Source organism: Momordica charantia (assembly GCF_013281855.1).
Source record: "Momordica charantia cultivar OHB3-1 chromosome 5 unlocalized genomic scaffold, Mcharantia_2.0 BLBB01000005.1, whole genome shotgun sequence".
NCBI lineage: Eukaryota > Viridiplantae > Streptophyta > Magnoliopsida > Cucurbitales > Cucurbitaceae > Momordica > Momordica charantia.
Genome location: NW_028275163.1, coordinates 19082875 through 19110076, shown reverse-complemented (window position 1 = coordinate 19110076; position 27202 = coordinate 19082875). Strand labels below are relative to the sequence as shown.

Sequence of the window (27202 nt, the reverse complement as noted above, 5' to 3'; positions counted from 1 at the left end):
AATATTCAAGTGGAAGGTGGGTTTTTGCAACGTCTGCGATTATGACCTAGTTTATGACATCTGTCACATCTTACTGTGTTAGTAGCTTCAACACGACTAATAAGTCTTTTTTGCGTGGTCTACCAACTGATTGTTTAACATTAGGAGGAAGAATCTTTGTATCGTCTGGTTGAACTAATGGAAATATGTTTTCAATCTGACCAATAAGGTGTACGTTCCCTGAATATATCAGTTGTAATGTTTTAACATGGTAGAATTTGTGCATAAACGAGTGTAACTATAATCCTCTACGGCTTATGGCAAGACAGACATGTGAACATGGAATGAAGTCTACGTCCCATTGTTTGCAACTACAAGTACAATGGAGAATATTTACATTGAAATGTCTATCGCTGTTATGGACCTCATAAGGTACTGGTCCACGGGGTATATCTGTACATTAACAAAATGAAGTATTAGTAGGCAACATTTCGAACGACAAATAAAATGATACAAGTATATGGACAACTTACATCCATCGTGCGACTTTCTTTTAAGGATGATCGTAGAGCATTAGCAATCCAGGGTGTAATGTCTATTTTTTGACAGCTACGCTCATAAAACTATCTTTGCATCAAGTCTCCTATATTCTGAAGAAGATTCAAACGGATAACTGGTAGCTCACAAGCTTCACTAAAAGTGGAGTTGATGCTTTCTGATATATTTGTTGTCATTAAACCATGACGATTCTTAGTAGAAAATGCACGAGCCCATTTTTCATATCCAATTTCTTGCAACTCTTCCCTTATTTCTGGAACCACTTGTTCTAGATGTCTCATATGTAATTCGAAATCAAATGTTGTGTATGCCCTCGCACACATATTAAAAAATCCATCGATCGGTTTGCATTTATGTCGCTGTCTGAGATTTCTTAATAAATGGAAGATGCAAATTCCATGATGTGCATCATCATATACACTATAAACTTCTTTCGATATACTATGGTGTCGGTCAGACACTACCACTAGGTCATTAGGTTCTCCAAGTGCAGACTTTAAGTTACGGAAAAACCATTCCCATGATGTATCATTCTCAGAGTCAACAATACCAAAACCCAAAGGGTATATTTGAGAATTTCCATCCAAAGTGCAAGCGGTCAGTAGTGTCCCTGGAACTTGTTTTTTAAATGTGTGCCATCAACAGATATAACAGGAAAGCAGTGTTTCCATCCTTCTATAGAAGCAGACAAACTCATAAAGAAATATTTGAATTTGCCTATAGCGTCGACCTCATGAGCTGTATACGTCCCTGCATGATAATTACTGGTAAATGTACACATACACACCCAAATTGAAGTATCAATAAAAACAATATGGTGTGATGATAAAGTTTGATACATACACATATATACAACAGATCTACAATATCAATAAATATTTATACATTACCTCGATTTTTCTCGATCAACTTTGATGCAAACGACGGAATGAGTGCATACGACTTTTCGGCTGACCCCATAATTGATTCCAATGCCTTCTCTTTTCCTCTCCAAGCTTTGTAATAACTAAAATTAACACCATGGTTCTTTCGAGTGTAATTAATAATGTTGCGAGACTACAGCTACTTTTCATGTCCATGATTGTTTTCGCACATTGACTAACCATCATTGAAGTTGCCTGCCTATGATCATTCTTTACAACATCAATAAAACAACTATGTTCCTCCACATATTTCCTAATAACCCATTTTTGCCATCTAAGTAACGAGAAGAACGGAGGTACCAATGCATGATTCGTCTAGGCACGTTAATACCAACTGTTTTTTGTTGGATTTGACTGTTTTGAACTGAAAACTACCTTTTAAGGCTACAGAGTAAACTACCTTCTTCAATTCTTCCTTGCTTTAAAAAGCACAATCTTTTTTCAAAACAAAGTTGGACGGGAAACCATGAATTTGACTCGGATTCATTAGTATGAGTTCCTTACATTTATGGCGGGATATCTGTACTGATGTCTCATCTCCATTCATGGGGTCAATGGGAGTATTTAAAACAATGTTATCTAGTGTAGACTGCACTTGTGTAGAACTCTCATAGCTAGGGTAGATGTTGAGATTTACATTCGTCCGAAATAGCTTCTCACTTCCATCCATGGAGTCAATACGGGTATCCTCAGTATCAACAACAATTTAGTACTCTGTCCCCAGCTCATTCGACAACACAGTTAAAAACCATGTGACATCCCTATCCTCAGTTAGTCTTATAATAAGAGACTTATAACTATTATTCTTGACCAACGATATACATGAAACTTTTTGCCCGTCTGTTAAATGAATATTTTTCCTAATGCCTTCGATAAGTTGCGACAACGTACAATCCTTCTGAATTAACATCTGAGAGATGTTGAAATTGTTGTACCCATTTTTTTCATTCCACGTGCCACCATATAGAATTGTGATTACTACATTCACCATTGTTGGAAGGAAAGAATGAGCTAAAAGAAGAAGATACAGTAGAATGACAAGAAGATGAGATGAAGACGGTAGAATGGCAGAAGGATGAGATGGGGACAATGGAACACTGATAACGTTTAAATTAAATGAAATTACTAATAAAATAATTAAGAAAAAAATCCCTTGAAGGTAGGAAACCAAACATTGAATTGAACAACAAGTTTGTTAAGGTTGTTAAATACATGTAAACTCCAAGTAAAATATAGGGAGGACATTGTAGGGAACAAGTTTTTAAAATGTAAAAATTCAAATATACCCTTTAGCCATTTTTGCAAAATTATAAACTAATTGACATTTTGTTAAGGGTCGCCAAAATTAGCCAGTCACCTAAATTTCCCTTGATTTTACTGCTAAATTAATTTTAAAACCAAATTTAGTGTTAAATTAATGTTGGATTCTTCTCGATCGATTTTATTCCCAATTTTAATCTATTTTTTACCAATGTGTCTATATGACTAACTATATTTGCACTTAGATTTTCATCTATATCAAATAATGCTTAGCTTAGTTTTATTATTTTTATTTGCTTCTTGGATATTTATCTTTTATTGTCACAATTTTACACCAACGTGTATATAATGTTTAATACCTCAATGATATTTGGTAGTTAGTTTTATATTTATATTAGTGTCTTGTATATTTATGGTTGATTATTGGAACAAATTTCGCCAATGTGTATATATACATAACTATTTCGATAATATTTATAGGTAAATATGCATAAAACCAACAATAATATGCATTAAAGGTGGAGAGTCGATAATCATAAATAAATCAAAGCAAAATGAGAGGTAAATATTACTGAGGTAGTTAGGCCTAAATACAAAAATAAATTCCATAATCCAAAAACGAGAGGTAGATCTAGATCGTCGAGTCCTTTCTATTTTAAGGTAATGAAACATGCTTCGCTTTGAACACTCTTCCTTTAATCGTCCAGTCCTTTCTATTTTGACCTTTAAAAAGTTATTCTAGTTAGTTTTACGTAAATATATCAAGTAGTTAAAAATTATCTTAAATAAAAGTTAAATAATACAAAAATTGACATTTTACTGGCATTCCTAACGATATTTTTTTTAAAGGGAAGGAATTAGGAAATCTTTTAAAATTTTTATTTTCTTAAATTTTTTATAAATGAATTCTCATTTAAATACACGTTACGAAATATCAATTTATACATATAGAAAGTCCACCATTAACGTGCCTTCAAAATAATGTTGGAAGTCCTTACCAACGGGAAGAACGACTCGATTTTTTTTTCTTGAGTATAATATGTGGGGGTGGGGGATCAAACTCACAACCTCATGGTCAGACCCTTGACCGAACAGGTTAGAGATTCTCTAACCTGGTTGGTCTGGTCGCTCCTTCAGACCAGTGGTCCGTCAGTTATAGACCGACATACCATTGATTTGTTTTGACTCAGCAGGGTTCGGTCATATTCATGACCGACCAGGTTAGAGAATATTTGACCCGATCGATCTAGTTTCTTCTTTGGACCACTGGTGCAATATCTTCACGGGTATTATATTTTTTTATATTTAGCCTATAAAAGACCTTCACCTCCCCCTTTGTTAACACACTTTGTGCTTGATCATTTATTTCTTCTTACCGAGAGATAATTCGTTTTCTTCTTTCTTCCTTTCTTAATTCTCATGTAATCGAATAGAAGCTTGAACATTGAGTGGACCACTTCGGATGACGAGTTTTCTTTAAACCCGTCTTCCGAATCTGGATCCTAACGACCCTCGTGGCTTGATCATTCTGTTTTGATCGAGGGTGATTTGTGTCATCTTTGTGTAAAATATAATATTCCAGAGTCGGTTAGCCTCATATTTCCTCGACCAGTTGCGAGCGTCAATGGATCTTCACCAAGAGAAGTTGTAGTTTATGCTACCATGTCTAAATTTAGAATTCACATACCCCTTTCCCTTTTTCTTCAAATTTCCTGGCTTACAATCAATTGGCACCTTCGTAAATTATCCCGAATGGTTGGTCTAGCTTGATGAGTTGCTACATTATGTGGTCCTACTTCAGCGACGATCTTTGTTTAACTGCTTCCACTTTTATGTCTATCTATTTTTTGAAGCATAGCCTCAAGAATGACCTTCATTTTTATGTTAGTTCTCAGAACCAGGCCCTGATTGTTGGTCCCTCTTCTATGAAAAATTGGAAGGACCAATGGTTTTTCATCGGTGGTGACTGGCTTACTCGAGATGATAATGGGCTGCACTTTCCAATCCCAATGGAGTGTAGAGAGCTAGGTGGGTATCTTCACTGGCTCTATCGGGACTACATTCTTTCTCTCTGTTTACTAACCTTACTCTCTTTTTGTTCTGGCAGCTCTACGTCATCATGACCTTATGCCAACTGCTTTGGCCTTCTACAACACTGTTGTCCGTTTGCCCGTGGCAGATTGATGGTGTCTGACCTTGGTGAAGGAGTATAATCTGGTCGTTTCAGCCATGTACCTCCTCAACGGGTTTCAGGTGATTATAAAGCTAATTTATCCTTTGGACGAGACCTGTTCTTCCTTTCTTGTTTTTTTGTAGGGATGTCGAGACTCATGACCTCTCTGTTTGGAAGAGAACAAAGGCATAAGCAGGAACTCAAGAGTTGGGTTGAGCCTGGCTTCAGATGTTGATGTTACTAACTTGACTGATGGTGATCCCTCATCTCATCAGTATCACACACGATCCTCGATGCCTCCAGTCACCCCTTGCCGTTTGGCTCTTCTTAACGGGGGGTCCACTCTTTCTTCCTCTCATGGTCACACAGAACCTTCTTTCTAGGTTTCAGCCTTCCCTTTCCAAGGGCCATATTCTACTGATATTGATGAGGTGGTTTACTTGGAGAGGACCTTTGGCCTTTTGTCAAAGAGTTGGTAGAACACCTATTGGGCCAAATTCTGGGTATTTCGACCCACAACAAAGCATCCATACCTGCCTCACTGATATTTCATCGGGTCGATTTTCATTCCATCATATATTTCTTTTAAAATTTGTGTTTTCTAACTTGTGTTCTATTCTTCAGGTGTTCACCCGCTTAGTGGTGTCTTCTAGTAGGATTGCCGACGGGATCGATTATCTTTGCCAGAACTACGCCCCACAAGACAAGTTAAATCGAGCTCTTGCTTCTTTAGACTGATCCAATTGCCTGTTGGAGAGTGCGCAACGTGAGCTCGAGACTGAAAAGATAAGGCCTTAGAATGAGCTTGTAGATCTGCAGATGAGGCTTGATGAGGCGAAAGCCCAACTCTCCAAATTGTGAATTTCTGGTGGAGAAGTTTAAGAAAACTGTAGAGTATGTCAATTTGCAGAATGCTACTATAGAGTATGGTGTTTCATGGTCATTTTGGACAATTCTCCAATTAACACTTTGTAGGGATCGAATCTTGTAGCGGAAGCGCGTGAACGTTTGTGCTTCGATTTTGTTTTAGAAATTCAAAGAAAAGACAAAAGCATTATAAAAAGGGAAGTAGTGAAAAATACCTTTGAATACACTACTTCAATGTAGACACCAACGCCACCAAAAAGCCTTTCTCGCTATCCTCTGAATGTTAAGAACTCGGTTTGTGGCAATTATCTTAAAATTGAGAGAGAGATCGAGAGATTGAGAGAGAGATTTCTTGTGAAAGTTTTTGGAAAATTCAACCGAACACAAAAAAGGGGAGAACCTCCCTTTCATAAGGAAGGGTGAGGGGGAAGTCACCACTTCCCCACACTTCCCCACTCACCACCTCCATTAATGGTAGGAAGTGAGGGAGGTTTCCTCCCTACAATGGTGGGAAGTGGAAGATTTTTTTTCTTTTATTTAATTAAATTTATAATTAATCAAATCAAATTTAATTAATTACAAAAATGAATTACTAATTTAATTAACTTCAATCTAATTTAATTTAACCAAATTAACATAACCCATTAATTTAATTAAAAATCATTTTATAACTAAATTCTAATATCCATCTCTCTCATAGTTTTGAATCCAATTCAAAATTAACTTTATATCATAATGTATCAACATACATTATATTAATTGCATCTTATACAATTAACTTTAATTCCCTTTAACATTGAACAATTCAAATTCTTTTCAAGTTTAAATGTTCTTAACTATCATTTGCGAGCTAGCAAGGGTACATTACTTTATATCATAATGTATCAACATACATTATAGTAATTGCATCTTATACAATTAAGTTTAATTCCCTTTAACATTGAACAATTCAAATTCTTTTCAAGATTAAATGTTCTTAACTATCATTTGTGAGCCAGCAAAGGGACCGAATGTACCTACAGATCAGAAGCTCCAACGATACGAGATTAATTGATTAAACTCATTAACCATATTAATCAACATTCGTTAATTGTCGATCACTTCACGAAAGACCCACAGCTGCACTCTTCTCACTCTAGCATATTTTGCATTACAGAATTTGACCATTAACGACAAGTCAATCCTTTACGAGTGTTCGTAACCATAGTTGAGTCAAATTATAGTTTTACCCCTATGTTACATCTTGTACCTTAAGTACCGCTGATCCCGGTTATGATCTGACAAATAACCAGAACGGGTCAGTGAAAGGGTGGGATCCTTTGTTCAAGTCCTAGAGTCAGCACTTAAGAGAACACTCATCTACTTACCTTAAAGTCGGGAATGAGTGAATTTCATCTTGTGTAGTTATGTTCCCAACTCTCCACTTGGTCTCGTCCTCAAAATAGTAGGAATATTGAGTCGACGACTTGGACCACTCTCACCTATACAAATCAAAGGACGAGCCCTAACAGACAGGAGTCCATAACTCACTCAGGATTGAGATCGAGTTACTTGATTATCCTATTGAAATATTAATCTATTAGCTAAAGATGTTACAGCTAAAGATTAATTATGTCACGGTCTGGTCTTATACAAACTCATTGATAGGATACCCCCACTCGCATGTGGTGGGACTTTCTCTACCTTCAAAAAGATTAGAGACTCGTGCAAGTGCACACGGTCACAAGTAATACTTGGGAGTAGTCCAAGGTCGAATCCTCAAGGACTTATTGCTTTCAAAATAGTTTTTTAGAAGTAAATTGTTCAAATATGCAATCGTGGTTTGTGGAGAAAATAGTCATGAAATGTTGTTGTTTGGGGTTTTAACTATCAAGCAATTTAATAAAACTCAACATCTTTGCTTCCTACCTTAGTTTTGATGCAGAACATGGAAAACACACTTTGTTGGGAAAATGCCCCAGACGCAATTCTAGCTTTTCTTGGGAAACTAAGTTCTAGTATTTCACTACTGCTTTTGGTTGCTGTAGAGGCTAGGATAACCTACAGTCATATGTCTACGTGTGATTACAATCCTAGAGAATAATTATCAACTAATAGGTCAGAGGGTCTATGTCTAGGACCATGTTTTATGCGCTTATGTCTAAGTCACATCCCATATTGGTTTCCTATTATTATACCTAACTCACCATTCTCAGGGTTGGACTTCAGTTTATAAATCAAGTTCCCACTGGCCGAATTGAAAAAAAAAACGTAAAGAAAAGTTTTTAGAAACCAACCCAAAAAAGTGCTAGGCTTAATATGGGTAAAATCTCGAGCGTGATGAAAATCAAATTGTTTTGAATAACGCATTCTACGAAGAGGTTGATAACTAATTTAGAACAGAAAAGAAAATGCATGAAAACATAAAGGAAGTATTTTTCATTGAATTAAAATGAATAAACGAGTCGTACAATAAGTTCTAGCTTGACCCTCTTCTCTTTCGAGTGTGAAGGGAGTGTAAACTCACTAAAGAACTTAAGAAGAACAAAATAAATCCAGAACAAAAGGTAGAACTTGAATTAAAAGCAATACGGTAAGCAAAAGTATGAAAATACAAGGGAATAACAAGTAAAACTTAAATCTAAAGCCTAAGAACAAGATCTACAACAAAGGAGAGAGTAAATGAAGCTGAAAACGAGCTTGGAAGGGATGATTTACTACTGGAGGACTGACTTTCTTATATAGGCTCTTGGAGTTGTTGAACTTCCCATCTTTTTAGGTGAAAATGAGTTGAGATACACCTAACAACTCCCGTTTGACTTAGACTCACGATTATAACTTTGATTCAAACACATGAGAAATGTCCTCCTTGCCCCTCATTAATCAAAACACATGTTTTGCCAAATTGTTCTCCAAAATTACACCAGGTGCAATTTCTGCAAAACAGAAAACTGTTATTTTCTTCTAACTTTGACTGCAGTTTTCTCATAATTTTCCAAAAATACCATAGTTTGACTTTTATGCAGAAATGTTCTATGCATGTTCTACTTTAAGAATATGTAATCCTTTTTGGGAAATAATGATGGAAAATGGGTCAAAATCGTGGCCAAACAGGGCTACTGACACATGTTTTTGCAGTAAAAAGTCAACTCTAACATACCCAAAAACTTAGTCATTTGCTTGTCATCAAGGAAAAAAAACAACAACAAATGGCAAGTTCAAATGGCAAGTTCCAATCTGGTTCAACTATGATAGGTGCTGAGCTAAGTGCATCTTTAAGTGTCTTAACAGGTTTCAAACAATCTTTATAAAAAACAAAGGGTCGATCCACTTCCAACAACTGACATAAAGGTTTTAGAAATTTTTGCAAAATCTTTTATAGAATGACGGTAGAAACCCATGTGTCCTAAGAAACTTCTAACACCTCTACAGTAGTAAGAGGGGATGATTTGGCAATCACGTCTACCTTGGTCCTATCGACCTCAATTCCTTTTCCTGTGACTAGGACGATACCTTCACGTACCATAAAATGACACTTCTCCCAATTAAGAACAAGGTTAGTCTCTTCACACTTTTTTAACACATTCTCTAAATTCTCTAAATTAACTTCAAACGACTCACCAAACACAGAAAAATCATCCATAAATATTTCTACTGTGCTTTATACCATGTTAGAAAAAATAGCGGCCATGCATCTTTGGAAGGTGGCGGGAGCATTACAAACACTGAACGACATCCTCCGGAATGCAAATGTCCCGTAAGGACATGTGAACGTGGTCTTTTCTTGGTCCTCCGGAGCTATTGTAATCTGGTTGTAACCAGAATACCCGTCTAGGAAGCAATAACACTCCTTCCCTGCAAGACGATCAAGCATTTGGTCAATAAAGTGTAGTGGAAAATGGTCTTTTCGAGTTATCTTGTTTAGGTGACAATAGTGCATACACACTCTCCAACCAGTCACCATTCTTGTCGGGATCAACTTGTTGTCATCGTTGGTTATCACTGTCATACCACTCTTCTTGGGAACGCATTGAATCGGGTTAACCGAGCTGCTATATGAAATGGGGTAGATCAACCCGGCGTAAAACCATTTTATTATTTCCTTCTTGACCATCTTTTTCCTTTTGGGGTTGAGCCTCCTTTGGCTCTTGATAGAATTGGTGGCTCCTTCTTCTAGGATGATTTTGTGCATGCAAAAGATAGGGCTAATTCCTCCTATATCCGCTATGGTCCATCCAATAGCCCTTTTGTAGTTAGATAAAACCTGCAAAAGTAAAGATTCATGTTCGTTAGACAAGTAGGAAACAATGATAACCGGCACAGTATCGTTCAAACCCAAATAAGCATATTTTAAATGAGAGGTAGGTGTTTCTTTTCCAATTCTGGAGGTTCAATGATGGAAGGTTGCAAGGCCTTTAAATCAGCTATTATTGGCTGCAAAATCTCAAAATGCTCATATGATGGCAAAGCGCAATTTTTTTCCTTTTCCTTTACGGCCTCCAAATCTGCTTCTAATTATTCCACAATCATTTGCTGGAGTTCCTCCAAAGTTGCCCCTATTGCAAAGCACTCCTCGACTTCATTTAGGAGCTGCATCGAATCAAGGACGTTGAAGGTGACCTGCTCATCATTGACCTTCATAGTGATCTCTCCTTTCCTAACATTGAATACCGTGTCTCCAGTTGCTAAGAACAGCCTCCCAAGAGTGATCGGCACCTCAAGATCTGTTTCACAATCCAAAATTATGAAATCGGCAGGAAAAATAAACTTATCAACCTAACAAGCACATCTTCTATTTTCTCTTCTAGTTTCTTAACTGACCTATCAACTAGTTGTAAAGTTACAGTAGTAGGACGAGCTTCTCCTATATTCAACTCTTTAAAGATAAGAAGAGTCATAAGATTAATGCTTTCCCCTAAGTCACATAATGTTCTTCCTAAGTTCTTACCACCTATTGCGCAAGGGATAGTAAAACTACCTGAGTCCTTACATTTAACAGGCAATGGATTTCTCTAGAGCATCGACACTACTGCACTTTGTCAAGGCGATCGTCTCATGTTCTCCTAACTTCTTACGCCTAGAAATAATATCTTTAAAAACTTAGTGTAGTTAGGCATTTGCTCTAAGGCATCTATGAGAGGTATATTTATATGCAACTGTTTTAGAATCTCAAATAACTTCTTAAAATGACTATCCTTATTTTTCTTAACTAATCTTTAGGGGAAAGGTGGAGGGATCTTAATATTACCTACCTGCGGAGTAGTGCAAGGCACTACTTGCTAACCTTTGTCGGCCTTCTTACCTTTCTCTTCTGAACTTACAAGTTCTGTGTTCTCTTCTGGTTCTAGAATGGAGGTGGATGCAGGAATAGGTGTAACTGCATTGGTTCCTCCATCTGGAAGTGAGGGTCCATCATAACTCAGTCCGCTTCTTGTGATAACCACCTTACACTACTTCTTTCCTTCACGATCTCGCTTAGATTCTCTGTGTGTCCTAGAAGTGTACCTTGTGGTCTAGATTTTAAGTCATTAACTATCTACCCCACTTGCATCTACAAGCTTCTTATCGAAGCATCAGTTCTTGTTATGTGTTTTTTCATCATGGCCTCCAAACTTCCATTGTTACCACCTTGCTGAATGTTTTTTTGAGTTCTTTACTATTATATTGTTGTGGCGGCAATGCACAGGTTGCTTGGGGAAACCAGAAGGAGTGTAGTTTTACTTGTATTGTTAAGCGGGTGCTTGTTGCACTGCTACTAGCTCCTCCTTGGTTACTTCAAGAGAAGTTTGGATGGTACCTCCATCCAGGGTTGTAAGTGTTTGAATATGGATTGAAATTACGTTGGGCACCTTGACCTACATAGAAAATAGACGCTGGATTAGCTGGACAATTCTCATACAAGTGGTTATCACCACAATAAACACAAGATATATCTTAAATTTGTAAAATAGGTGAGGGTTCAAGAATTGCCGCTGAAATGGAGGTTTTGGTTTCCTTCTCCATTGTCAACTGGTTCAACATCTGGTTCATAGCTGCCATTTAGGCTTGCATTGAGGCTACTGTGTCTAACTCAAAGACTCTGGCTGATGTTTGCTTCTTTGGCAATGACCTTCTTATTTATTTCTCCTTGGTCATTAATGTCTGCCATCTTGTTTAAAATATCAACGATCTCAATAACCGACTTTTCTAACACTTTGCCATTGGTTGCGGTGTTCAACATCATTCTCGATGAACGATCCAATCCACTATAAAACTGTTCAATCTACACAAATCCCGGCAATCCGTGACTCGAGCATCTTCTAAGTAGCTTCTTGAAACGCTCTCAAGCTTCTTGAACCGCTTCATTCTCCTTTTGTCGAAAAGACACAAAGTCTTCTCGAAGGTCTACATTCCTTGTCAAAGTATGGTACTTTGCCAAGAATTTCTTCGTCAGTTTCGCCCACGTGGTGATAGAATTTAGTTATAATGTGTTTAGCCAAGTCGTTGCACCGTCCCTGAGAGAAAAATGAAACATTTTTAGTCTTAGTGCATCCTCAGAGACACCAGGAAGTTGAAATGCATTAGCTATTTCAGTAAAAGATTTGAAATGGGAATAAGGGTCTTCGTTAGTTAATCCTTCGAACTAACCCATAGTCTACAACATCTGAAACATAACTGGCTTAAGCTTGAACTGTGCGGCTTGGGATAAATGATTACTTATCCCTGAATTTAAGTTATGGAACGCATGAGTGACATAGTTTCGCACGGCCACATCTCAGTTATCTGCTAGAAGGATCAGATTAAGCACTTCTCTCCTGCTCGGCTTGCTGCTCCTTCACCTGCCATTAAGGGTGTACAATTGACTACCCAAAATCGAACCGACCAAACCGACGTCGGTCGGTCGGTTTTGGTCCCTGTCGGTCAGTTGTCGGTTTTGGAGATCCCCAAATTTTCAGTCGGTCGGTCAGCGAGCATTAAACCCCTATAACCGACCGAACCGACCGACATATACATAAAAAACCATTGTTTATATATTTATTTATCTAATATTATAATTTATATATATTATATAAAATATTCAATTTTACTTTTAGGTTTTAATTTTTAGGGTTTTCAACTGTCGGCCACTTTTTCATTTTCATTTTCCCTCCCATTTTTCTCTGTCTCCCTCCCCTTCTCGGCTTCTCTTCTCCATTTTCCTTCTCCTTCTCCTCTTGATAGTCCCTCTCCAGTCACCTCCCTCATTGTCGCCGACCACAGCTCAACCCTCATCACTGACACCTTTCTCTCGCCTCAGCCGACAACCCTCATCGACAGCCCTCATCACAGATGCCTTTCCCGCTCAATCCTACCCTCATCGCCGACGCTCTCTCCCTCAGTCCCCTCGCTTTGCGACGCGATCCAACCCCACCAACCACCGACACCCATCACTCAAACTGGAATCGGAATCGGAGTAAGTTTTGATTTGATTTAGTTTTTTCTTTTCAACTTCTAACAGCCACCGGCCAGAGTCTGACCAAGCTCCGACATACAAGAACAGAAAATATAATAAAAAAAAGTAAGGGGAAAAAAAAGTCGGTATGGCGAAAACCGATTGACCGAACCGACATTTGGTTAGTCGGTTACATGTGCAATGGTCGGTCGGTCAGCGTCGATTTTTGCTCAATAATCGACCCAACCGACCAATGTACAGCCCTACCTGCCATATCTCCATTCACAGGTAGATTTTGTGGAGATGGAGGATCTTGTAGATTTCTATTCATCTCGATGGTCTTTCTTCTACTTCAACTTCTTTCTCTTTTTTATTTTCTCTTTCTTTTCTTAACCTCTGCTCACCCCTTATATTTTTTAAGGGTTCTTTCAATCTCTGGATCAAAGGTCAACCAACTAGACCTTGTGCTCATACACAACTCCCTTTAAAGGTTAGATATAATAATTAAGTCCAATGACAGAGGTATGCAACAATCACACATGAAACAATTCACTTAAAAAGAATATGATTTTGAAAACTTAAGTCCCCGGCAACGGCGCCAAAAACTTTTAGGTGGAGTTGTTGAACTTCCCACCTTTTTAGGTGGAAATGAGTTGTGATACACCTAATCACTTCCATTTGACTTAGACTCATGGTTATAACTTTGATTCAAACACATGAGAAATGTTCTCATTGCCCCTCATTAATCAAAACACATGTTTTGCCAAATTGTTCTCCAAAATTACACCAGGTGCAATTTCTGCAAAACAGAAAACTGTTATTTTCTTCTAACTTTGACTGCAGTTTTCTCATAATTTTCAAATACCATAGTTTGACTTTTATGCAGAAATGTTCTATGTATGTTCTACTTTGAGAATATATAATCCTTTTTGGTAAATAATGATGGGAAATGGGTCAAAATCATTGTCAAACAAGGCTACTAACACATGTTTATGCAGTAAAAGATCAACCCTAACAGCATGTCTCTACACGAACAATCTGGATCAAGTCATTTGTAACTATTACAAAGTGGGTCATATCCATTGGTTACCAGGATAAGGTACCCAACCTTATATCCATATACTATAGACCCTTTAGGTTATTACTGGAACATTATCCACATGTATATTGAATATATATATACTACATATACACACTATATATCAAATATATACAGGGTATATTAAATATATACAAATATATATTGTACATCTGTTATATAATGTTCCAGTTATATGACATAACCTCATATGTTAGTTTATTAGATTTGAGTTAATGCAATTCTAAAGGAAACATCAATAACAACTTTATTGAATAAATATTTGTTTTATGTTTACAAACCACGAGTTTAGGGCATAAAACCCAATACACCTCGGAATAGATCATTCATTCTTTCAGGAGCGTTTTAGGATTGAATGTAACGCCTCTGATGATTTGGATGATGATGACAATGAGTAGAAATAATTACTCTTGTTCTTATATTTTTCCCTACCCAAATCTCTTGGTGTTGGATGATCTGAGTTTTAATTCTTCTGTATTGCCATTAATTGTTGAAAATAAACAACTTTTTAATTCGTTATTTATTTGTTGCAACTAGCTTTAAATTAAGTCTCTCGGGCACTACTACCCAACTTAAATTAGAAGTTAGTTTTTTATTGGTCTTGGTCTCTAACTTAGTTGGGCTGGTTTGCTCGCCTTCAACACCTTTGGGTTTATACCTATGGTTTTGTTGATTGGCTAGGCTCGTTCGCCCACTTTCAGTTTTAACCTTGCTGGGCTCGTTCGCATGCCTTTTTCAGAATCATTAGATTTTTTGATCATTTAGGTTTAAGTTACCAGTAATCTCCCCTAGTTTCACGTGCTTCTAGCTTATTGGCCTACTTTAGGTTTGTCCCAATTCGAGTTCCTTAACCAGCTTTTACTGTCGATTGTACTACCTAGCCTCCCACTTGAGGAGTTTAAGCTTTCAATAAAGATAAATGCTCAAGTAATAAACAATTAATCAATTTTCAAATGTTAGAAATTTACTTAACCAGAAATAAGTAAATATCCTTGGAAACATGAAATCAGACATACCCTGAAACAAATGTGTGATTATCAGAAAATCAAACATAACCTATGCTACCCAACAAATATGAAACTATCAATAAATCAAACCTAAACGTATGCAATCATTAAATCAGCAACGGTAAAATAAAATAAAATCTAAATATTATCCTGAAGCACGTGTTTGTCAATTTTCTATGTTGCCTCTCAAAGTAGTGTAGTAGAATTCCCATGATACTTGTTGTTCCCCTTTGATTTCTCCTACTCCTACGGGTGTAAGAAATTTCATGGATTGGAGATATGCGGATGGTATTGCTTTAAGCGTGTGTATAGTAGGCCTACCTAATATCACATTATAGGACGAGACATAGTTGACGACAAGGAACTCGACCATCTTTATAACACTCCTTGCCCTACTACCAAACGTCACAAGTAATTCGATACTTCCTTTAGGGATGAAATGTTCAGAGATAGTATGTCTGTTGAGCTACCCCTATCCACCAAGACCTGATGAACTTTAACGTTCACTATCTTCAGAGTGATAACTAATGCATCGTTGTGTGGGTCATGTAGGTTCGCCACTTCTCCTCCAGAGAACTCGATCTTTGAGGTTTGACATACAAAGCAAGTATGGTAGACTTCATGGGTTCCTAAATTTGCCTTAGCCTCCCTGACATTTGCTTTTCTCTTTCTGCCAGATTCTCCTCCTACAGGCCCTCTTAATATTGGCTTTATCTCCCTAGCGAGAGACTTGTTGTCCTAGTCATTGTTCGAAGTCGCTTTAGAATCTTCCACGAATTCTTTGAGGTGACCCTTTCAAATGAGGTCTTTCACCTCTTCCTTGATATTATAACAATCATGTGTTGAGTGGCCACGATCCCGATGAAAGAGGCAGTATCTCCCTTTAGCCCTCTTGTGAGAGGCTGCTTTCATCTTCTCGGGCCATCTGAGCAATATATTGTCCCGTATCTCCATCAAAACCTGTTCGATTGGGATCGTTGTTGGGGTATATTTCTCGAACCTTTTCGACAGATCACGTTGACCTGTCTGGTCCCGCGTACGGTCAGCTTTTTCCCACATTGATCTAGATTGTTTCTCTCTAGACCTATCTCTATTCATGTTGTGTTCTATTTGACCACGTTTACCGTTAGGATCCCATTTTGAATTGAATAATTCTCCCGTGCTCATATATTGTTGGGTGTGACTCAACGTTTTGAATGAGTCTTTTTTTCGAAGGAGAATAACAATTTCTCGCCTTTACATAAGACATAAAGGCAAGAAGTGATACTCCATCGGTAATACCCTCGACTTGCAATTTTTCCTCGTTGAAACAAGCCACGTATTCTTTAATGATCTTTGTTGACTTCTGCTTTATGGTGAGAAGGTACACCACGGGTCGGCTCCTATTTCGTCCTCCAACGAACTGAGTGACAGCGCCTTGCCAGTTCTTTAAAGAAGGAGATTGAATTCCTCTTAAATTGTTAAAATCATATGCGGGTTGAGCCTGTCAATGTGAAAGAGAACACTCTACACATGATGGCCTCTATCACCCAATAAATATTCATCCACTCTCTATATGCGTCGAGGTGATAGATAGGATCAGCCGAGCCGATGTACTGCTTGATGGCAAGAAGTTTGAATTTTGGAGGGACCTTTTTCCCTCATTATTTCTTCCGCAAATGGTGAATCCGCCTGATCTATTATCTCTTCTAGATCATATCCTCTGTCTCTCCATCTTTCATGTAGCTTCTCTGTTTGCTCGTTTCGACCAAGCGATCTACTTTTGTCAATGATGGTCTGCCTAAGATCTAGTCGGCCATCCTGGTCGTTCTTACTTTCGTTGTGTACCACAGACTTTTGCTGCTGTGTGGTTGCTGGACCTAATCGACCAAAAACGATGTTCCGCTTTTTGTCGTTTCCTCCCATCTTCAGCTTGCTGTGATTCGATGCGTTGTTGGTTGATTCTTCAACATCTTCAACTCAGGACCTTTGCCCTTTCGTGGATCTCGGATGAGCGTAGGTTACCTCACTTCCTGTTGTTCAAGTTTCTTTAGAATGAGGGATATGTTCTGGTGCATTCCCTCAACTTTCTCTTCCAAAGCGGTCATTTGTTCTCTTGTTGCCCTACGATCTTAGCTAGTTGCTCTTTCTGCTTGGAACCCGTTGATTTATCTAAAAAAAAATCTGTTCTAGAATTATTCAACTCATTTCACCCTCAACCACTTTGCGCAAGAATGACTCTCGATTTACCTTCCTACTTGGATCACATTCGTCGTCAGAGTGCTGTAGACTTCCCCTAGAATTCATGTCGATAACTTCTTGTTGGCTTTCAAGATCTTTAGTCGTTCTCACAAATGATACCAATTGTTGATCCCGAATTTAGGCTCCTTAAAATTCCACCAAATTCGCACCAAACGAAAAACGAGAACAAGAGTATATTCTGCAAAACCAATATCACTAAACACCGGTGTGGTGCTAGCCACGTAGGCTCCAATGCTTAAGTTAGTATCGAGTACAGCCGAATATGATAAGTAGGGTTATTCTTACGTACATTTAAGGTTTTCTTTCCCTCCAATTTATAGAAGTCGAATCTTGATACTTCTAGGAAATCGTGCCTTCTGAGTCTATGCAGTTTGTTGTGGGCCCTCAATCGGATCATAGAGCTATTGGCCTATTTGAGATTTTACCAAGATGAGATAGGTTCGGGCTGGGCTGTGTAGAATGATTGGAGAGGCCTTGCCGATAGTCGAGAATTGGTTAGCGTCGAGTCTAGGTCGGTCTTGATCGATCTGTGCTTGCTTACTTGCTTTATCTATTTGGGTGTTTTTCACTTTCAGCCCAATTTAGGTCTCCTTTTCGTCGAACCTCACTTGATCTGCCTATAACAACAACAACCTAATTAATGAAAGTGAGTTATCTGTTGAACTTTCAGTAAATATAGCTGAGACCCCCACAACACAGTTAAGTCCAACACATTAAAGTCCTTGTTTTCGATTCTGCGATATAAATCAAGTGTTGTTAATGGCCATATACATAAAACCTCAGGTCATCGTGAAAGCTCCAAAAATATACCTTTAACTCCTCCATAGAAGGCAACCTTACCTTCACAATCACGTTTACTGCATCATCAACTCTATCATAGATGAGCCACTAAAAACTGAGCTATGAAGACTTTTTAAAAATTATCCGTCAAGTACATACGAACAACCTAAGTAAAGAGCTATGAATTCTCACAGTGCATCACAACAAAAGTGTATCATCTATCAAGTATATACAGACCACTCAAATAAAGGGCTATGGATTCTCATAATACATCATAGCCAATAAAGTCCACACAAAAACTATCCAAAAGAAAGGTTATGGATTCACAAAATACATAATGTAAAGAGTTTTAGTCCTATATATACTAGGACTCAAAAACTACCTTCCTTGTTAGGCCTTTAGTGAGAGAACGTGCTAAGTTCTTCTTGGACCTCACATACTCTAAGGATATAACTCAACCTTTCATCAACTATTTCACAACTTCATTTCTCAAGTATATATGCCTTCTCTTGCAATTGTACACACTATTTTTTGCAACTCTTATGGCAGCTTGTGAATTACACCATAGGGATACTAGTACAGATTTCCCCCACAATGACATGTCTTCAAGACTTTTTAGCCATTTATTAAGCTTTGCTGATTTCCATAAAATAGCCCATCCACCAAAAGGAGCACATAAAATACATTTGCTAGTAGAGTTCACCTTATCGTTATTGGGAAAATGGACAAAATAAGCATTTTATAAGGCCCTTTTAAGTTTTTTAATCATCATTTTCAAAACACAAGATTTATAGGCATTTGCTGACATCACTTTCACACCAAATGACCTTCACTACCCCTCCACTAATATTTTAGGCTTCCGTCCTGATTTCCTCCCTCTTTTTCCAGATTTTTTCCTTATTGTTTTTCATTATTCTCTTTTCCTCTTCAGCAAAGTTTTTTTTCTCATTATCTCTAAAATTTTCTTGGAGTTTCTCTTTTTCTTCTTCCATCTTTCTATATTTTTTCTAATTACTATTATTCCCTTTCTTCTTTACTGACCACAAAAAGCAATTTACTTTAAAAAAAACCCCTAAATCTTTCAACTTTTTTTTAAAAAACCAGCAGCCTCCATGGTTCCCGTGACTTCGCTGACGACGACTGCATCAAAGCCGACGAAGGAAGTCATTCGCCGAAGAAAGAAGCTCAGTGGAAGAGGAATGGGGGAGGAGATAGAGAGAGAGAGCGAAGGTGAGCGAGAGAGCGAGAGCGAGGGTGAGCGAGAAAGCGAGATCGAGGGAATCTAAAAATAATATTTTTAATAAGATTGTTTTTTTAATAGTATCTAAAAATTAATTTTGAATTAATGTTTATCAAATCAAATTAATTTTGAGAAAAACAGAATCTCAATATTAATTCAAATTGTTTCCCGAAATCTCTCATCAATTTCCTTAAATCTCTCACTGTAGTTTTAATTATAATTGAATTTCAAATCCCCCAATTTTGCTTTCCCATCTTTCATTCCTAATTTAAATTTTAATCAAATGTATCAATTTAAAATTTAATTAAAAAAGAGATTTTGGGAAACAAATTTGAATTAAATTTCAAATTCGAATACTTTCTTTTTGTAATTAGATTTTAAATTGATATTTTCATTTGATTAAATTTTAAATTAGGAATGAAAGAGATGAAAGCAAAATGAGGGGTTTTTAATTCAATCCTAATTAAAATTAGGTTGAGAGATTTAATGAGATTGAGAATAGATTTCGGGAAACAAATTTGAATTAATATTGAGATAGTATTTTTAGATTCCCTCAATTCTCGCTCAACCTCGCTCTCTCGCTCAACCTCGCTCCCCCATTCCTCTTCCACTGATCTCCTTTCTTCGGCGAACGACCTCCTTCGTCGGCTTTGATGCATCCATCGTCAGTCACGGGAATCATGGAGGAAAAAAAATTACTTTTTGTGGTGAGAGTAAAGAAGAAAGAGAATAATAGTAATAGAAAAAATAGAGAAAGAGGGAAGATGGAAAAGAGAAACTCCAAGAAAATTTTAGGGAGAATGAGAAAAAAAAATTACGATAAGAAAACAGAGAGGAGGAAAAAAAAATCTGGAAAAAGAGGGAGATGGAGGTAGAGAGAGGAAATGAGGAGGGAAGTCTAAAATATGAGTGGAGGAGGGAGAAGAGAGATGAAGTCTGGAAGAAAGAAAAAAGCAAGGAGGGGCATGGGAGGTCATTTGTCAAAGTTGGTGATGTCAGCAGTGATTAGAAAACTGTGTTTTGAGAAGGACGATTAAAAAACTTAGGAGACCCTTACAGAAGACTTATTTTGTCCATTTTCCCATTGTTGTTATTTGTAATACGGTTTGCATCACTATATCCTTCTAAGACAGTAGGAAACTCGCTAAAAATGCAAACAATAGTTCATTGCATCTCTAAGATACCTTAATAAACGATGAAGTGCAATCCAGTTGTTTTTAGCAGGATAGTGAGTTTTTCTACTCAAAATATATGCAATATCAGGTCTAGTACAATTCATCATAAACATATTGACCTTTAATTTTTGGATGTCCAGATTAAGATCCCCTTATTTTCATAAGACTTATACTAGTATCATAAGATGTTCTTACCATCAAATTTATTTAACATCTTCACAATATAGTGTGATTAACATATTGTGTAACTATTATCATGTTTACTTATCTTACCACCAAGTATTATACATCAGCCTTTCCTAAATCGTTCATTTCAAAATTTGAAGATAAAGGCAACTTGGTATCATTAATGACGTCTAAATTTATACAAAATAAACATGCCATCAACATACAAGCATATAATATAATCACGCAATTAGCTCCAAACTACATTGAGTAAACATACGAAAGTAGGAGCTTGCATATATACCTTATTCTCTTGACTAGTAACCACAAAACTTTCACGTTGTAATAAAAGTTTCTTCCTCTAAATCATCGCTAAGGAATGTTGTTCTTACATCAATTTGATGTATAAACAAGTCACGAATAGCTGCAAACATGATCAAGGGTCTAATAGTAGTTATTTTAGTTACAAGAGAATATGTATCAATATCATGTTTCGTGTATAACCCACAACTACTATGAATTTTTATTGAACCAACTAGTCTAATGTTGTTTAAAAAATCATTTGCACCTAACAGGATCATTTCCTTTAAGTAAGTCTATCATGTCCCACTTTATCTATAAGATACCTCCAAACATATTTGACATTTATCTTATTTGAGTTTTCAACCAGATAGGTGTTTAGGAAATTTAATTTCATACGATCATAAACATAGTATCTCAAATTAATTATTCTACCAATAATTAATTTACTTTCACATGGTCATGTTAATAAACTTCACCAAAAAGATAAATTTTCACAGTTTGCTAATTAATTTAAATAGCAACATCATTCCGTTAATTAACACCACATGCATATGAGTAATTAACCACTCACATCATGGACCAGATGGGAGAATATTTTTATATAATGTTTTTACATCATGGAAGTCGATATGTTTACAATGGTAGAACATCATATGTAGGATAGGGTTGATACGTAAACTTGAAAATTGCAGTTATAATATGATGTCCATCGACCAACCTGCACATAACTCAATTGGTTAAGGCACTTATATCCGATCAAAAAGTCGTGAGTTCGATTCCCCGTCCCACATGTTGTACTAAAAAATATATATGATGTCCATCCCGAAATTGAAGATAAACTAAAAATTGTAGCTCTAATATGATGTTCAATACATTTATCTCCCCTAGTCTATCTTCAATTCGAGGAATGAACATCATCTCCTTGTAAAACGCCTTCTAATTTCTTCGAGACCACTACTCTTTCATCTTTCCATTCTTATTTTATACTAAATTTTTTATCTCAACTATTTAAATGAATAAATTAGAGGTAGACAATTGATTAATGTTTTGTAGATTTCAATGTCTGTATTGTCTTTTTAGTGGATGTCAGGACTTGGGGTTACTAATTAATTAGTTGACGGCTAAAATTTGTTTGTACCATTATTATTTTTCTCTTGAGTATAACTTTTTTTTTCACTTTGTTATTCGTGAGTGTCTGAACAGCCAACTTACACATATATCGACTAATCTTACGAGGCAATCGTCTGACCCTACTATATGTTTGATTATCGAGGAAATGCGTTAAGTAGGAGACCACTATGGACTTTGAACTCATTACCTCTAAATTCAACATGTGACTTACTAACCTGAACATAATTAAACTAGTTAAAGATCGACCGAAAAAGGTTGAAATATATTTAATTCCCATCCCCTCAAATGGAACCCAACAAAATGAAATAACGCTTAAAATTTTAATAAAGACCGTGTGGAAGTTAATCTTAAATTAGATATAGTTGAAATTTAAAGATGTAAAAAAGATAAAAAGAAGATAATTTTTTACATGTATAGAATTTCTCCTACAATGTAGTAAAAGTAGATTATAGATTATTATTTCATTGAAGCCCATATTTATAATAGTAACATTAATATTAATTGAATTTTTTACCTGAAAATTTGTGAGTTTAAGTAATTGTCATATATATAATACTGAAACAACTATTCGTATATGTATTACAATACGCTAGTTTAAATTTTGATTTGATACATCCATTTTTAAAATATTTATTCTAGTCCTTAAACTTTGAAAATTAACCATTTCGACCAAGAAAGTCGGAAAGAATTTGAGAGGCCTTTCAAGTGTCCAAAAGGCCAATGAATCCCTTCCAAAGATTTGGCTCTATATAGATTTGGGATTTGGTGTATGGAACAATTTGGCATTTAATTGGATCCCAATTTATATGGTGTGTATTGGTCGGTTCTTGTGGCCTAATCTAATATCCTCACCAATATCCTCCACACGTATATGATATATTATTTTATCCTTTCTTGCCAAAAGAGAAAAAAAAAATGTATTTTTTATCTTATTTTTAAGATCCTAACCTCTCAATTTAGTTTATTTTGATTTCTTAAATTTCTAAATCCCCGTGTTTTAAGGTATTTTTTGTTAGTGATTTGAAAAAGAAAATTTTGATCAAAACAAGAGATTTAGATTTCAAATATGTATTTGATAACAAATTTGGAAATTGAATTACAATTTAAAAAATTGTTTAGAGATTCAAGTTCAAATCAGCTTAATACCAAAAACTCTTAATATCTTCAAGGTTCAAGTCTTGGAATGGACACTTGTGTCCCTTGGTATAGAGGAGCAAAACTAGGCCGGCCAGTTATAAAAAAAATATTGAAAAATTGTTTAATACATATTTAGTAATATATTTGTGAACGAATGATAGTTACTAACTAAATATTTAATTGAATCTAAAATAATATTTATTAAGTTATTAACATTTTTATTATAAATTTTGTATAATTATTATTTTACACTATTATATAACTTATAATATATTATATTTGACCAATTTTGATTTTAACAAAAATTAAATGAGTTTATAACGAGATAATATATTTATTAAAGTTTTTATTTATTTTTAAATAATTATGCATTCGAAATAAAGAAATGTTATTTTTAGAATTTACGAATCACATAGTTCGAAAAGAATTTTACGAAACAAATCTGTCCCACGCATATTTACTAAATCTGAAAATTAAATAAATAAATAGAATTTGGATTGCCAATCAAACAAACTATTAATTTTGTTGATTTTGTTTTTCTTAAGAAAATTGTTTTAATCTTTATTTCTCAAGATTTATTAACCACTTGTTAAAATTTCTAATCTCGTTTTATATATAAGTAGGTTGTGGATTCGAAGTCACAACTGCATGGCCAGAGATACCGCTGAACTAAGTTCCTTATATAATAAATAAACAAAAGGCATACCTTTATAATTTTTTTATTTTGATTAAATAATTTTGTACAAGAATTAATATCGATAACTAAAATATTATTGCCAACATGAAGAGGAATCCTCCCTTCCCACTTTTTGTATCTAAAAGAATGACTAAAATGGTGTCTTAGGCCAGTTCTCTCCCAATATGACTAGTAACCTGAGCTCAAAACAATTATTTTTCTTAATGCATAACAAAATTGTCTTTTATCCTTTTTTTTCCAAGTTCAATGTTAAAAAAGAAAAATAGTTTTAAGAACACATGATTTATTTTTTAAATTGGATTAAATTTAAGTTTTTTAAAACAGTAACTTTTAAAACATAATGTATTATGGTTATACGTTAAAATTATATCACACATATTACATGTAAAAATTTTATAAGTACCTTTGAAAAAAAAATTATAAGTAAATTGTCTTTCTGTTTTAGGTACAACAATGCGAGGGGAAGGATTAAAAATATGTTTTTTTTCTATTTTTATGGATTGACGTGCTAATTAATATATTTAGAAAATTATTTATCTGGATTATAGTAAATATAATTCAATTTTTTTAACAATATAATATTAAACGTAAACAATGAGAATATTTTAAAATATTTATATTAAATATAACCAATTATGGGAAAGCATCAGACTGTCCCATAACTGCCAAAAGTTCCTGCGAAATGGGACATGCAGCTGAACTGAACTGAACATGGATCGTCCCATTAAAATATGAATTTTTTCCTTCTCCACATAGATATAATATATATATATATATATATATATATTTATTCCACAATATATGAAAAAAAAGTGTATCTACTCTAGGGTGAAAAAACGTGATATATGGTCTCCTCGAATTTGGTTCGAGATATGAAGTTTGGTGGAATAAATTCGAGATAAATAGATCATTTTTAAAATAGGTTAAAAAGCATATTTGGTCTTGTATTTTTGCTAAAATAATGATTTAGTCTATAGTTTAACCATATACTTTAAATGGGTAATCATTTAGTTCATAAATTTTAATATATAACAATTTAGTTTATATCTTTAAAAATCTCATCAAAATTAAGTAAATTAAGTGTTGATTTTTATCGTAAAATGAATTAATCTTTATAATTTATAACATATTTAGTCCCTCGTCAATTTATTAATTTACATATATAACTTAACAAAAATATTTATAATAGATACTAAATTGTTACCAGCTTTAAACTATAAATATTATATTGTTATATACTAAAGTTCAGCGATAAAATTATTACAAATTTGGAAGCATAGTTACTAAATCGTTAACAAAAATTTAGGGACTAAATTCTTAGTTCTTTAAAATAAAAAGCACTTTTCTATAAATATTTTTAATATAGTTGTACTAATTAATAAGTGCTTTAATAATGATTTTTTAATATGTTAAAACATTTCTTTTATAAAATCTTTCTTGAAAAATAACTAATAAAATTTTGCGCTTAATGTATTTTAACTGCTTTTTTTCTCTGTCTTCTTTTTTAAATCACTTCAAATATCATGTATATTTACTAAGTTTTATGCAAATATTAATGAGAAAATTGATGTCGACAAAAATTTGTTAATGAAAATTAGGAAACAATAAACTTATAAAAATAATTTTAAAATAAGCCATAAATCTTATGGTTAGTTTTTTATGTTTCTTCAATTGATATTATTGTTAATATTTTCATATTTTATCAATACTTTGTAATTTATTTTGAAAATATTGTTTAACTCCTAATATTAACAATTTAACATCGACCTTTTCAAGTCAATTCAAACATAACTGGTAGATAAAATACACGATCCCAAAGTATTTTAACCCTTACCATGATTGAATTAAAAAAAAATAATGATGATTTTGATACTAAATTGATGGCTTATAATGGCGTGTTTTGAAGTACGAATATATATAATGCTTATATTTTAATTTAGTCAATAAATTTATTTTATTTTGATCTATAAAATTTCGGTGTTGTATCACCTACCAACTTTCAAATGTTTTATTTTATTTTTCTAACTTTTGCAAAAAAAAATATTTTTAGTATTTACTGTTAATATTCATTTCTTTAATAACAGAAACAAAACCGACAAAGTATTTAACATTTCCACGTAATTGGCAATTGACATATATTTTAAACCAAGAGGGTGTAAGTTCAATTCAAGAAAAAAAGAACTCTGAGTTAAAATCCTCAACTTCCTCCAAGTCCAGAATCGTCTCCGCAGTGTGGGCTCTTCGATTGGTTCCTCTCCGACAATAGCGAAAGATCACCTTTTGCATATGTCTCAACAAATGTTGGATCTCTTCACAAATCAAACCCACTTATGATCTATTACTTAGTTAGAATGCATTATCAAACGTAAAAACAGTGTAAATATTTTATGATCAAGTATAAACAAATTACTAAAAATGTATTTATGTTTCTAACATGAGTATAGCTTAACGATAATTGACACATACTCTTTCCCTTGAGACAAATCCCCCATACCCTCAATCTGTTGTACTAAAAATTTATTAAAAGAGGTTAACAATAAAAATTAAAATAATTGTTACGTAGTGTTAAAAAGAAAAAAAATTAAGCCTTGTCTAATAACAAAGTTTTTAAAATTAAGTTTATAAATGTTATTTACTGTTGGGGTTGCAAACGTTGGCTAAAAAATAAAGTGATTCATAGTATATAGACTTGATATGCAGCTTTTTGAGTGAAACCAAAAGCGAGGATTATGTCCAAAGTGGACAATACGTGAATATACTTGGGGTATTACCCATGTTTGTTGTCTTTAACATTGTATTTTTTGTTTTGTTATCTACTTTTGAAAATTTGTTGAAATTTGACTAAGAATTCGAATGTATTTGTAAGCAAGGTGATAAAAGAAATTGTGATTGTTGGTTTTTTAAGGTGTGAAAGAAAGTGAAACTTAAAAGAAATTATTCACATATACATTGTGAATTTTATTCTTATTTATTATTATAGTGGTTTTGTTTCTTTATTTTATTAAATTTTAAGTTATCTTATTATTTTGTTAAAGTTACAAATATACGTGTTAAAGTGACATATGTAACATATGTAA

The 27202-nt window shown here is 34.7% G+C and overlaps 1 pseudogene; it reads right to left on the bottom strand.

Moving 5' to 3' along the window:
* Nucleotides 1-602: 602 nt before the first annotated feature.
* Nucleotides 603-1497, bottom strand: LOC148211501 (uncharacterized; annotated as a pseudogene).
* Between the last annotated feature and the right edge of the window lie 25705 nt (nucleotides 1498-27202).